We start from the raw sequence: 15807 nt of genomic DNA on the forward strand, positions 1-15807 counted from the left end.
TGAAGTTTTTTGAAATTTTTTGTCATTTTTTAAGTTTCTCTAGTCTCAAGTGCCACGGAATTTCCTCTAGGGTTTGATAATCTGTTTCTGCATAGTTTATAGATGTATTGAAATGTTCAAGATTTTAACACGAATTTAAGCAACTTTTAAAAATATATGCAGTTTTTCATGTTATTTAAATTTTTTCCAGCCAGAGGCCCTGGGACCTCCTCCAAGGTTTGATAATAAGCTGCTGCATAGTTTCTAGAGTTAATGGGATTGTGATCAACATTTTTTATGACTCCACTTTTAGTAATATTTAAAACTTTTAGTTTTAAAGTAATTAAATTTAAAATTTTTGGAAAATTTTTGTTCCAAGTCTATGGATCTTTGAGCCAGTGAAACCATTTCAGGCTTGAAGCAGGGATACTGGATAGTCTCTTGAGACAATGAAATGGTTCTAAAGATTTTAATGTCTTGAATTTTTGTAAGATTTTGTTAAAATTTTCCAAATTTTTCAATTTTTCCTTTTCTGAGTTTAACGACCATTACTGGTCAACGAAACTTTTCAAGTCTCGGAAATGGGTTACTTGACAGAACGTTCGAGACAAAAAATGGTTTTCATTTTTTTTCGGAGTTCAAAATTTTTTTAATTTTGCCTTTTTCAGTTTTTTTCTATATGATTTATTTATTAATAAGGATAGAAAACTTGTTGCAGTGTCGAATCCCATCATGGAAGATATTCCTGTCTCCTCTCTCTTTCAGTTGGGGTTCCTTTCCTTCTATTTCTCGTTCACCTTTTATCTCTCTCTCTCTCTCTCCATTATTAATTGCTCTCAAAAGCAATTTGTAGCAAATATATTAATCCTGTTCCTCCTTTATGCAATGTTTCGGTTTGCCGATTTTTCGTCTGAGTAATTTGACTTTCGTATTCAGAAACGGGATAGAGAGGTAGCGCCCTGAAGACACTAAACCGTGACTAGCTGTTGACGAAGCCAACCGCTCGCCGGTCGTTTGAGAGCAATTCGCCCGACGTTAGTCGGTTATGTTCAAGATATTTGCATCCAAAATTTTTGCAATTTTTCGATTAAAGCTTCAATTTTTATGTGTTTTGAAAATTATCATTTTTTGAGAATATCGATTATTAAAACCTTTTTTAAGGCTTGAAAATGGCTTACCTGGTAGTTTCTGGAGACAGAGAAATAGCTCTGAAGGTTAGAAGTTATACGATTTTTGGCGACTGCAATAAAATTTGCCTTTTCATTTTTGTCTTCAAAAATTTCATTTTTGAGTTAATCGTTCTTGAAGCACCAGTTAAACCTTTTTAGGGCCTGCAGATGGATAACTGGACAGTTTCTAGAGACTAAAAAAATTCTAGGGCGGTTCTGAACATATTGATATCACGAAATTTAGCAACGTACTAAATTTTAAATTTTTAATCTATTGAAAGTCATTTTTCTATCATTTGTTGGCACTGAACCCCTTTGAACCATGTGCGTGGGTTAGGGAGTGGAATTGATAACGTTTGGTTGTGAGTTTTGTCCGGTATATCAGTTAGTATTTCAATCAATTCTTTTGATTGTTTCAGGACTGCTATGTTTTTTTTATGTAGCCTCCGCGAGCCTCGCAACGGCTATTATTTAGGCGCTCTCCTTTTTCATTTCGCTTTAACTTTTGGTCACATTCTTACTTTTACATGTCACGCAATTTAGTATATATGGTCAAGGTCAAAAGAGCAAAACCGAACGAAAGGGGATAAGTCGAAGTGCATTAGGTGATCAAAGTCCATTAAAGCTATTTCTAGCTGTCATTAGTATTGTGCTTAATAGCCGACAGCTTAGAAGCTGAAACAAATATAATTTAGAATCTAACTGAAAATGGACACCAATTTAGAAAACTTCTTAGCAATAAATTCTTTCAATTTTTATCTCTTATTCTGTTTCAATTCCGATATCCCACAAACGGGTCAACAGAGGCTATTTTTCGGAAATATGATGGCTATGTTTTTTGATGTGAAACATTTTGTCGAAATGCCTTCTTAAAAACTAAGTGGTTGAATCAGTCTGCTGAACAAAATTGAACAGGAGAGAACAATTTTTCTCTTCATGCAGCATGTTCGAAGGAGCTAGAGAAATTAGGTGTGGAAACTTTTTTCTAAGCAGGCAAAATTTTGTTCAAATGCGCATTTTTAAAGCCACTTTTTGTTCGCTCAGCAATTTTGCGTTCCTATCTACTAAGTTTTCTCGTTTTCATTTGCAATGGTGATTTAGCAGCGTGTGTTATCAGTTTCTAGTCAATATTCATTTTTGTTTTGTCTGAGTGCCAGTAAGCAGCAAGAATGTACTTATTTTTCAGCGATGGCACTACAAAAGTTTGGGAAGATTTATCAAATTTTCTCAGTCTGCTTCAATTTTCATCATCTCTCTTTTTTTAACCAGTGTGTCAATATTTTTAATTTTCCCTTGTCAGACGTCGCCAACTAACTTATTTTTGTTAAGTTGAGTTGCAGGAGACGATTTTGTGCTAAACTCAACTGGGTTTATGATTTTGTCCAGTCGTCTTCTGTTTCAGTAACTTTTTTGTGATTTACCATTAGATGTATTAGGTTTTATCTAGCTTTGAAACGGATGGGAAAGATTTGTCCTGTTTTTTTGTCAATGTTTGCATTATACATTAGATTTTCACTCTTTCAACTATAAATTTTGGTTGCAACGATAAATAATTTGAACTCGTAGACTTTGATTTTGTTATTCAATGCGTCAACATTTTCACATCTGTGCACACCATCAAATACTGATCATTGTTTTTTCAAGCCCTGAGTTTGGTTTTAATCGTCATGGCATTTGATTTTTTATCATCAAAGTTCAAGGAAATTTAAGATGTGAAGATCGGAACTTTATAGTACCAAATAATTAATTGTACAATAGAAAAAAATGTTATCACTGAAATGTGTTTTTAGAGACTTTCAGAAGCAAGGCCAGAGCAAGATAATTCTCTAAATGTTCTCCACATTTATTTTAAGAAAATGTGGTTAAGTTTGCTTTACGTTAGTGCAATTGTTCGTCTTTGTTTCTGTTTCTGGCAACGTTTTCTCTCTCTATTTTCTATATCTCTCTCTGTGTGTGTGTATGTGTGTGTACATTTGTGTCTGACTCCTTTGCTCTCTCTCTCTCTCTCGATATTTCTCTGTCTCTCTCTCTCTCTCTCTATCTACCTATCATCTATCTATCTATCTCCCGCTCGCTCGTTCTCCTGGTTCTCGCATCTCTAAGTTGCAATTACAGCTGCCAATACTAATCAAATTAGCTTGTTTTGTTGATAACTTTTTCTAAAAGAAAGAATTATTTCCTTTGCTTTTTCAATCCTAATCAAAATCATGGAAGTCATTTGCTGCTAAAATTTGATAATCTTTTTTTAAATAGCTGGGATAGTTGACAGTAGTTGTTAAGATAGGCGTGTTATTGTTGGGGCACCATGGTATTGGTTTCCTTTTTCATTTTTAAGGAAGATTTTGTTGTTGAGGCCACGAAAACATACTAGGCAAAAAACGATTCGTTTGTAGAAGATTTCTCTCATACCATGAAATACAACCTATGAGCTGAAACATCTTGGTATCCACCAGTTCGGTCTTAATAGAACTATTTATTCGAGTATTCACCCCTCCTCTTTATAATTTTTCTTTGAATATCAGTGACAAATCGGCAGTTTCTTTATCTTACGAATACAATAACATACAGAAACAAAACACTAGCATTTCCAGAAGGAGCGTCTGCTCCGACTTCTTACCTGGACTGACACAGGAAATGAGTGAACTGAAATTTAATGATGGCAGATCTCCTTTCGAGACTTGCGTTTCAATAAAACCGTTTCATTCCGATAAAAACTCCTTATAAAGTCTCAGCATTGGAGCACGATATAGTCATGTCCAAAAAAGATACTTGTAAATGAGTTCAAACTAGGAGAAAATGGTGTGTGGTACTTAGACAGCCGTGTACCAAATAAAAATTGTTGTAATGAGCTCTCTGATCTTTCACTCTTTTGCAATGATATATCATTTTATTCACATAAACTAAATCTACCGCCATCTGTGGAACTTAATTTTTCACACACTATCTTTTTAAAACGTTATCTCATTAATCGCTTTCGAATTCAGTTGTTCTTTCTGATCTTTTTTGAGCAAGATCATCGTCAGATTGGTGAAGTCATTGCAAGTGCATGCCACCATTTAGAATATTAGATTTGCACATACAGCAATCCCTTTTGATGTGTAATAATATATTTGCAACCGCCAATACAGTTCAACTTAAAGCTCAATAGTTCGCTGGCAATTGCTCCAACATTTTTTTGAAAATCAATTAGCGCAGTCAAAGAAGGAATCAGCATGTTCACTACTTAGAATAGAACCATTGTGGTAGAAAGCCTCTTGGAAAAATCTGTTTCATTGGGAACACTAATTTGGGGCATGTTATCAGACGAAGGAATATCTGTAGACAAACTCCGAGAAGATTCTCTCAAGTAACCCTACCCAATGAACCCATTTACAAATCTAAGCTAAACAAGATTCCCACCCAAAAGGAGTTGGATTGTATGATTCGAAACGAACAGCTAAAAGAAACTAACTTCGTTAAGAAATGGAGGCAGTGGAGTTCCTGTGTGAAGAAAATCCATGAAAGTGTGATGAAGCTGTTTGAATCCCCTATTTATTTTAAGAATGGAATGTCAAAATTTCTGCGCGATAGATAATCTATTTTTGACATTGACAAACTGACGACTCGAGAGTTGTTCAAAAAATTTGATCAAATCTTCGTTAATGAAAAACATAACTTTTGAGCGTTCTTTTTTGTAACCCGTAAGCAAATGAAAAATAAACCTGTTGGAAAATTCTATGGGGCACTTGTGGAGTTTTTACTCAATTGCGATCTTCTTTAAGAAAGATTCTCGTGTTGAGGCCGTGAAAACCGGTAGTAATCTAATTTTTCAACTCACTCAAACGCCTCCTCTCTCGGATCTTTGATCATACTAGGCTAAAAACGATTCGTTTGTAGAAGTTATCTCTCATACCATGAAATACAACCTATGAGCTAAATCATCTTGGGATCAACCAGTTCGGTCTTAAGAGAACTATTTATTCGAGTATTCACCCCTCCTCCTTATAATTGTTCTTTGGATAAAAGTGACAAATCGGCAGTTTCTTTATCTTACGAATACAATAACATACAGAAAAAAAAACTAGCATTTCCAGAGGGAGCGTCTGCTCTGTCTTCTTACCTGGACTGACACAGGAAATGACTGAACTGAAATTTAATGATGGCAGATCTCCTTTCGAGATTTGCGTTTCAATAAAACCGTTTCATTCCGATAAAAAAATCCTTATAAAGTCTCAGCATTGGAGCACGATATAGTCAAGTCCAAAAAAAGATACTTGTAAATGAGTTCAAACTAGGAGAAAATGGTGTGTGGTACTTAGACAGCCGTGTACCAAAAAAAAATTGTTGTGATGAGCCCTCTGATCTTTCACTCTTTTGCAATGATATATCATTTTATTCACATAACCTAAATCTACCGCCATCTGTGGAACTTAATTTTTCACACACTATCTTTTTAAAACGTTATCTCATTAATCGCTTTTGAATTCAGTTGTTTTTTCTGATCGTTTTTGAGCAAGATCATCGTCAGATTGGTGAAGTCATTGCAAGTACATGACACCATTTAGAATATTAGAATTGCACATTCAGCAATACCTTTTGATGTGTAATAATACATTTGCAACCTTGAATACAGTTCAACTAAAAGCTCAATAGTTCGCTGGCAATTGCTCCAACATTTTTTTGAAAATCAATTAGCGCAGTCAAAGAAGGAATCAGCATGTTCACTACTTAGAATAGAACCATTGTGGTAGAAAGCCTCTTATAAAAATCCGTTTCTTTGGGAACACTAATTTGGGGCATGTTATCAGACGAAGGAATATCTGTAGACAAACTCCGAGAAGATTCTCTCAAGTAACCCTACCCAATGAACCCATTTACAAATCTAAGCTGAACAAGAGTCCCACCCAAAAGGAGTTGGATTGTAAGATTCGAAACGAACAGCTAAAAGAAACTAACTTCGTTAAGAAATGGAGGCAGTGGAGTTCCTGTGTGAAGAAAATCCATGAAAGTGTGATGAAGCTGTTTGAATCCCCTATTTATTTTAAGAATGGAATGTCAAAATTTCTGCGCGATAGATAATCTATTTTTGACATTGACAAACTGACGACTCGAGAGTTGTTCAAAAAAATTTGATTAAATCTTCGTTAATGAAAAACATAACTTTTGAGCGTTCTTTTTTGTAGTCCGTAAGCAAATGAAAGGTAAACCTGTTGGAAAATTCTATGGGGCACTTGTGGAGTTTTTACTCAATTGCGATCTTCTTCAAGAAAGATTCTCGTGTTGAGGCCGTGAAAGCCGGTAGTAATCTAATTTTTCAACTCACTCAAACGCCTCCTCTCTCGGATCTTTGAGCATACAAGGCTAAAAACGATTCGTTTGTAGAAGTTATCTCTCATACCATGAAATACAACCTATGAGCTAAATCATCTTGGGATCAACCAGTTCGGTCTTAAGAGAACTATATTTATTCGAGTATTCACCCCTCCTCCTTATAATTGTTCTTTGAATAAAAGTGACAAATCGGCAGTTTCTTTATCTTACGAATACAATAACATACAGAAACAAAACACTAGCATTTCCAGAGGGAGCGTCTGCTCTGACTTCTTACCTGGACTGACACAGGAAATGAGTGAACTGAAATTTAATGATGGCAGATCTCCTTTCGAGATTTGCGTTTCAATAAAACCGTTTCATTCCGATAAAAAAATCCTTATAAAGTCTCAGCATTGGAGCACGATATAGTCAAGTCCAAAAAAAGATACTTGTAAATGAGTTCAAACTAGGAGAAAATGGTGTGTGGTACTTAGACAGCCGTGTACCAATCAAAAATTGTTGTAATGAGCCCTCTGATCTTTCACTCTTTTGCAGTGATATATCATTTTATTCACATAACCTAAATCTACCGCCATCTGTGGAACTTAATTTTTCACACACTATCTTTTTAAAACGTTATCTCATTAATCGCTTTTGAATTCAGTTGTTTTTTCTGATCGTTTTTGAGCAAGATCATCGTCAGATTGGTGAAGTCATTGCAAGTACATGACACCATTTAGAATATTAGAATTGCACATTCAGCAATACCTTTTGATGTGTAATAATACATTTGCAACCTTGAATACAGTTCAACTAAAAGCTCAATAGTTCGCTGGCAATTGCTCCAACATTTTTTTGAAAATCAATTAGCGCAGTCAAAGAAGGAATCAGCATGTTCACTACTTAGAATAGAACCATTGTGGTAGAAAGCCTCTTATAAAAATCCGTTTCTTTGGGAACACTAATTTGGGGCATGTTATCAGACGAAGGAATATCTGTAGACAAACTCCGAGAAGATTCTCTCAAGTAACCCTACCCAATGAACCCATTTACAAATCTAAGCTGAACAAGAGTCCCACCCAAAAGGAGTTGGATTGTAAGATTCGAAACGAACAGCTAAAAGAAACTAACTTCGTTAAGAAATGGAGGCAGTGGAGTTTCTGTGTGAAGAAAATCCATGAAAGTGTGATGAAGCTGTTTGAATCCCCTATTTATTTTAAGAATGGAATGTCAAAATTTCTGCGCGATAGATCATCTATTTTTGACATTGACAAACTGACGACTCGAGAGTTGTTCAAAAAAATTGATTAAATCTTTGTTAAGGAAAAACATAACTTTTGAGCGTTCTTTTTTGTAACCCGTAAGCAAATGAAAGGTAAACCTGTTGGAAAATTCTATGGGGCACTTGTGGAGTTTTTACTCAATTGCGATCTTCTTTAAGAAAGATTCTCGTGTTGAGGCCGTGAAAGCCGGTAGTAATCTAATTTTTCAACTCACTCAAACGCCTCCTCTCTCGGATCTTTGAGCATACAAGGCTAAAAACGATTCGTTTGTAGAAGTTATCTCTCATACCATGAAATACAACCTATGAGCTAAATCATCTTGGGATCAACCAGTTCGGTCTTAAGAGAACTATATTTATTCGAGTATTCACCCCTCCTCCTTATAATTGTTCTTTGAATAAAAGTGACAAATCGGCAGTTTCTTTATCTTACGAATACAATAACATACAGAAACAAAACACTAGCATTTTCAGAGGGAGCGTCTGCTCTGACTTCTTACCTGGACTGACACAGGAAATGAGTGAACTGAAATTTAATGATGGCAGATCTCCTTTCGAGATTTGCGTTTCAATAAAACCGTTTCATTCCGATAAAAAAATCCTTATAAAGTCTCAGCATTGGAGCACGATATAGTCAAGTCCAAAAAAAGATACTTGTAAATGAGTTCAAACTAGGAGAAAATGGTGTGTGGTACTTAGACAGCCGTGTACCAAATAAAAACTGTTGTAATGAGCCCTCTGATCTTTCACTCTTTTGCAATGATATATCATTTTATTCACATAACCTAAATCTACCGCCATCTGTGGAACTTAATTTTTCACACACTATCTTTTTAAAACGTTATCTCATTAATCGTTTTTGAATTCAGTTGTTTTTTCTGATCGTTTTTGAGCAAGATCATCGTCAGATTGGTGAAGTCATTGCAAGTACATGCCACTATTTAGAATATTAGAATTGCACATTCAGCAATTCCTTTTGATGTGTAATAATACATTTGCAACCTTGAATACAGTTCAACTTAAAGCTCAATAGTTCGCTGGCAATTGCTCCAACATTTTTTTGAAAATCAATTAGCGCAGTCAAAGAAGGAATCAGCATGTTCACTACTTAGAATAGAACCATTGTGGTAGAAAGCCTCTTATAAAAATCCGTTTCTTTGGGAACACTAATTTGGGGCATGTTATCAGACGAAGGAATATCTGTAGACAAACTCCGAGAAGATTCTCTCAAGTAACCCTACCCAATGAACCCATTTACAAATCTAAGCTGAACAAGAGTCCCACCCAAAAGGAGTTGGATTGTAAGATTCGAAACGAACAGCTAAAAGAAACTAACTTCGTTAAGAAATGGAGGCAGTGGAGTTTCTGTGTGAAGAAAATCCATGAAAGTGTGATGAAGCTGTTTGAATCCCCTATTTATTTTAAGAATGGAATGTCAAAATTTCTGCGCGATAGATCATCTATTTTTGACATTGACAAACTGACGACTCGAGAGTTGTTCAAAAAATTTGATTAAATCTTTGTTAAGGAAAAACATAACTTTTGAGCGTTCTTTTTTGTAACCCGTAAGCAAATGAAAGGTAAACCTGTTGGAAAATTCTATGGGGCACTTGTGGAGTTTTTACTCAATTGCGATCTTCTTTAAGAAAGATTCTCGTGTTGAGGCCGTGAAAGCCGGTAGTAATCTAATTTTTCAACTCACTCAAACGCCTCCTCTCTCGGATCTTTGAGCATACAAGGCTAAAAACGATTCGTTTGTAGAAGTTATCTCTCATACCATGAAATACAACCTATGAGCTAAATCATCTTGGGATCAACCAGTTCGGTCTTAAGAGAACTATATTTATTCGAGTATTCACCCCTCCTCCTTATAATTGTTTTTTGAATAAAAGTGACAAATCGGCAGTTTCTTTATCTTACGAATACAATAACATACAGAAACAAAACACTAGCATTTCCAGAGGGAGCGTCTGCTCTGACTTCTTACCTGGACTGACACAGGAAATGAGTGAACTGAAATTTAATGATGGCAGATCTCCTTTCGAGATTTGCGTTTCAATAAAACCGTTTCATTCCGATAAAAAAATCCTTATAAAGTCTCAGCATTGGAGCACGATATAGTCAAGTCCAAAAAAAGATACTTGTAAATGAGTTCAAACTAGGAGAAAATGGTGTGTGGTACTTAGACAGCCGTGTACCAATCAAAAATTGTTGTAATGAGCCCTCTGATCCTTCACTCTTTTGCAATGATATATCATTTTATTCACATAACCTAAATCTACCGCCATCTGTGGAACTTAATTTTTCACACACTATCTTTTTAAAACGTTATCTCATTAATCGCTTTTGAATTCAGTTGTTCTTTCTGATCGTTTTTGAGCAAGATCATCGTCAGATTGGTGAAGTCATTGCAAGTACATGCCACTATTTAGAATATTAGAATTGCACATTCAGCAATCCCTTTTGATGTGTAATGATACATTTGCAACCTTGAATACAGTTCAACTTAAAGCTCAATAGTTCGCTGGCAATTGCTCCAACATTTTTTTGAAAATCAATTAGCGCAGTCAAAGAAGGAATCAGCATGTTCACTACTTAGAATAGAACCATTGTGTTAGAAAGCCTCTTATAAAAATCCGTTTCTTTGGGAACACTAATTTGGGGCATGTTATCAGACGAAGGAATATCTGTAGACAAACTCCGAGAAGATTCTCTCAAGTAACCCTACCCAATGAACCCATTTACAAATCTAAGCTGAACAAGAGTCCCACCCAAAAGGAGTTGGATTGTAAGATTCGAAACGAACAGCTAAAAGAAACTAACTTCGTTAAGAAATGGAGGCAGTGGAGTTTCTGTGTGAAGAAAATCCATGAAAGTGTGATGAAGCTGTTTGAATCCCCTATTTATTTTAAGAATGGAATGTCAAAATTTCTGCGCGATAGATCATCTATTTTTGACATTGACAAACTGACGACTCGAGAGTTGTTCAAAAAATTTGATTAAATCTTTGTTAAGGAAAAACATAACTTTTGAGCGTTCTTTTTTGTAACCCGTAAGCAAATGAAAGGTAAACCTGTTGGAAAATTCTATGGGGCACTTGTGGAGTTTTTACTCAATTGCGATCTTCTTTAAGAAAGATTCTCGTGTTGAGGCCGTGAAAGCCGGTAGTAATCTAATTTTTCAACTCACTCAAACGCCTCCTCTCTCGGATCTTTGAGCATACAAGGCTAAAAACGATTCGTTTGTAGAAGTTATCTCTCATACCATGAAATACAACCTATGAGCTAAATCATCTTGGGATCAACCAGTTCGGTCTTAAGAGAACTATATTTATTCGAGTATTCACCCCTCCTCCTTATAATTGTTCTTTGAATAAAAGTGACAAATCGGCAGTTTCTTTATCTTACGAATACAATAACATACAGAAACAAAACACTAGCATTTCCAGAGGGAGCGTCTGCTCTGACTTCTTACCTGGACTGACACAGGAAATGAGTGAACTGAAATTTAATGATGGCAGATCTCCTTTCGAGATTTGCGTTTCAATAAAACCGTTTCATTCCGATAAAAAAATCCTTATAAAGTCTCAGCATTGGAGCACGATATAGTCAAGTCCAAAAAAAGATACTTGTAAATGAGTTCAAACTAGGAGAAAATGGTGTGTGGTACTTAGACAGCCGTGTACCAAATAAAAATTGTTGTAATGAGCCCTCTGATCTTTCACTCTTTTGCAATGATATATCATTTTATTCACATTACCTAAATCTACCGCCATCTGTGGAACTTAATTTTTCACACACTATCTTTTTAAAACGTTATCTCATTAATCGCTTTTGAATTCAGTTGTTCTTTCTGATCGTTTTTGAGCAAGATCATCGTCAGATTGGTGAAGTCATTGCAAGTACATGCCACCATTTAGAATATTAGAATTGCACATTCAGCAATCCCTTTTGATGTGTAATAATACATTTGCAACCTTGAATACAGTTCAACTAAAAGCTCAATAGTTCGCTGGCAATTGCTCCAACATTTTTTTGAAAATCAATTAGCGCAGTCAAAGAAGGAATCAGCATGTTCACTACTTAGAATAAAACCATTGTGGTAGAAAGCTTCTTATAAAAATCCGTTTCATTGGGAACACTAATTTGGGGCATGTTATCAGACGAAGGAATATCTGTAGACAAACTCCGAGAAGATTCTCTCAAGTAACCCTACCCAATGAACCCATTTATAAATCTAAGCTAAACAAGAGTCCCACCCAAAAGGAGTTTGATTGTAAGATTCGAAACGAACAGCTAAAAGAAACTAACTTCGTTAAAAAATGGAGGCAGTGGAGTTCCTGTGTGAAGAAAATCCATGAAAGTGTGATGAAGCTGTTTGAATCCCCTATTTATTTTAAGAATGGAATGTCAAAATTTCTGCGCGATAGATCATCTTTTTTTGACATTGACAAACTGACGACTCGAGAGTTGTTCAAAAAAATTTGATTAAATTTTCGTTAATGAAAAACATAACTTTTGAGCGTTCTTTTTTGTAACCCGTAAGCAAATGAAAGGTAAACCTGTTGGAAAATTCTATGGGGCACTTGTGGAGTTTTTACTCAATTGCGATCTTCTTTAAGAAAGATTCTCGTGTTGAGGCCGTGAAAGCCGGTAGTAATCTAATTTTTGAACTCACTCAAACGCCTCCTCTCTCGGATCTTTGAGCATACAAGGCTAAAAACGATTCGTTTGTAGAAGTTTTCTCTCATACCATGAAATACAACCTATGAGCTAAATCATCTTGGGATCAACCAGATCGGTCTTAAGAGAACTATTTATTCGAGTATTCACCCCTCCTCCTTATAATTGTTCTTTGAATAAAAGACACAAATCGGCAATTTCTTTATCTTACGAATACAATAACATACAGAAACAAAACACTAGCATTTCCATAAGGAGCGTCTGCTCCGACTTCTTACCTGGACTGACAGAGGAAATGAGTGAACTGAAATTTAATGATGGCAGATCTCCTTTCGAGATTTGCGTTTCAATAAAACCGTTTCATTCCGATAAAAAAATCTTTATAAAGTCTCAGCATTGGAGCACGATATAGTCAAGTACAAAAAAAGATACTTGTAAATGAGTTCAAACTAGGAGAAAATGGTGTTTGGTACTTAGACAGCCGTGTACCAAATAAAAATTGTTGTAATGAGCCCTCTGATCTTTCACTCTTTTGCAATGATATATCATTTTATTCACATAACCTAAATCTACCGCCATCTGTGGAACTTAATTTTTCACACACTATCTTTTTATAACGTTATCTCATTAATCGCTTTTGAATTCAGTTGTTCTTTCTGATCTTTTTTGAGCAAGATCATCGTCAGATTGGTGAAGTCATTGCAAGTACATGCCACCATTTAGAATATTAGAATTGCACATTCAGCAATCCCTTTTGATGTGTAATAATACTTTTGCAACCTTGAATACAGTTCAACTAAAAGCTCAATAGTCCGCTGGCAATTGCTCCAACATTTTTTTGAAAATCAATTAGCGCAGTCAAAGAAGGAATCAGCATGTTCACTACTTAGAATAGAACCATTGTGGTAGAAAGCCTCTTGGAAAAATCCGTTTCATTGGGAACACTAATTTGGGGCATGTTATCAGACGAAAGAATATCTGTAGACAAACTCCGAGAAGATTCTCTCAAGTAACCCTACCTAATGAACCCATTTACAAATCAAAGCTAAACAAGAGTCCCACCCAAAAGGAGTTGGATTGTAAGATTCGAAACGAACAGCTAAAAGAAACTAACTTCGTTAAGAAATGGAGGCAGTGGAGTTCCTGTGTGAAGAAAATCCATGAAAGTGTGATGAAGCTGTTTGAATCCCCTATTTATTTTAAGAATGGAATGTCAAAATTTCTGCGCGATAGATCATCTATTTTTGACATTGACAAACTGACGACTCGAGAGTTGTTCAAAAAAATTTGATTAAATCTTCGTTAATGAAAAACATAACTTTTGAGCGTTCTTTTTTGTAACCCGTAAGCAAATGAAAGGTAAACCTGTTGGAAAATTCTATGGGGCACTTGTGGAGTTTTTACTCAATTGCGATCTTCTTCAAGAAAGATTCTCGTGTTGAGGGCGTGAAAGCCGGTAGTAACCTAATTTTTCAACTCACTCAAACGCCTCCTCTCTCGGATCTTTGAGCATACAAGGCTAAAAACGATTCGTTTGTAAAAGTTATCTCTCATACCATGAAATACAACCTATGAGCTAAATCATCTTGGGATCAACCAGTTCGGTCTTAAGAGAACTATTTATTCGAGTATTCACCCCTCCTCCTTATAATTGTTCTTTGAATAAAAGTGACGAATCGGCAGTTTCTTTATCTTACGAATACAATAACATACAGAAACAAAACACTAGCATTTCCAGAAGGAGCGTCTGCTCCGACTTCTTACCTGGACTGACACAGGAAATTAGTGAACTGAAATTTAAGGATGGCTGATCTCCTTTCGAGATTTGCGTTTCAATAAAACCGTTTCATTCCGACAAAAAGAATCTTTATAAAGTCTCAGCATTGGAGCACGATATAGTCAAGTCCAAAAAAGATACTTGTAAATGAGTTCAAACTAGGAGAAAATGGTGTGTGGTACTAAGACAGCCGTGTACCAAATAAAAATTGTTGTAATGAGCCCTCTGATCTTTCACTCCTTTGCAATGATATATCATTTTATTCACATAACCTAAATCTACCGCCATCTGTGGAACTTAATTTTTCACACACAATCTTTTTATAACGTTATCTCATTAATCGCTTTTGAATTCAGTTGTTCTTTCTGATCTTTTTTGAGCAAGATCATCGTCAGATTGGTGAAGTCATTGCAAGTACATGCCACCATTTAGAATATTAGAATTGCACATTCAGCAATCCCTTTTGATGTGTAATAATACTTTTGCAACCTTGAATACAGTTCAACTAAAAGCTCAATAGTCCGCTGGCAATTGCTCCAACATTTTTTTGAAAATCAATTAGCGCAGTCAAAGAAAGAATCAGCATGTTCACTACTTAGAATAGAACCATTGTGGTAGAAAGCCTCTTGGAAAAATCCGTTTCATTGGGAACACTAATTTGGGGCATGTTATCAGACGAAAGAATATCTGTAGACAAACTCCGAGAAGATTCTCTCAAGTAACCCTACCTAATGAACCCATTTACAAATCAAAGCTAAACAAGAGTCCCACCCAAAAGGAGTTGGATTGTAAGATTCGAAACGAACAGCTAAAAGAAACTAACTTCGTTAAGAAATGGAGGCAGTGGAGTTCCTGTGTGAAGAAAATCCATGAAAGTGTGATGAAGCTGTTTGAATCCCCTATTTATTTTAAGAATGGAATCTCAAAATTTCTGCGCGATAGATCATCTATTTTTGACATTGACAAACTGACGACTCGAGAGTTGTTCAAAAAAATTTGATTAAATCTTCGTTAATGAAAAACATAACTTTTGAGCGTTCTTTTTTGTAACCCGTAAGCAAATGAAAGGTAAACCTGTTGGAAAATTCTATGGGGCACTTGTGGAGTTTTTACTCAATTGCGATCTTCTTCAAGAAAGATTCTCGTGTTGAGGCCGTGAAAGCCGGTAGTAACCTAATTTTTCAACTCACTCAAACGCCTCCTCTCTCGGATCTTTGAGCATACAAGGCTAAAAACGATTCGTTTGTAAAAGTTATCTCTCATACCATGAAATACAACCTATGAGCTAAATCATCTTGGGATCAACCAGTTCGGTCTTAAGAGAACTATTTATTCGAGTATTCACCCCTCCTCCTTATAATTGTTCTTTGAATAAAAGTGACGAATCGGCAGTTTCTTTATCTTACGAATACAATAACATACAGAAACAAAACACTAGCATTTCCAGAAGGAGCGTCTGCTCCGACTTCTTACCTGGACTGACACAGGAAATTAGTGAACTGAAATTTAAGGATGGCTGATCTCCTTTCGAGATTTGCGTTTCAATAAAACCGTTTCATTCCGACAAAAAGAATCTTTATAAAGTCTCAGCATTGGAGCACGATATAGTCAAGTCCAAAAAAGATA

The sequence above is a fragment of the Convolutriloba macropyga genome, chromosome 7, assembly GCF_964194025.1.
Source record: "Convolutriloba macropyga chromosome 7, txConMacr16.3, whole genome shotgun sequence".
NCBI classification, from domain to species: domain Eukaryota; kingdom Metazoa; phylum Xenacoelomorpha; order Acoela; family Convolutidae; genus Convolutriloba; species Convolutriloba macropyga.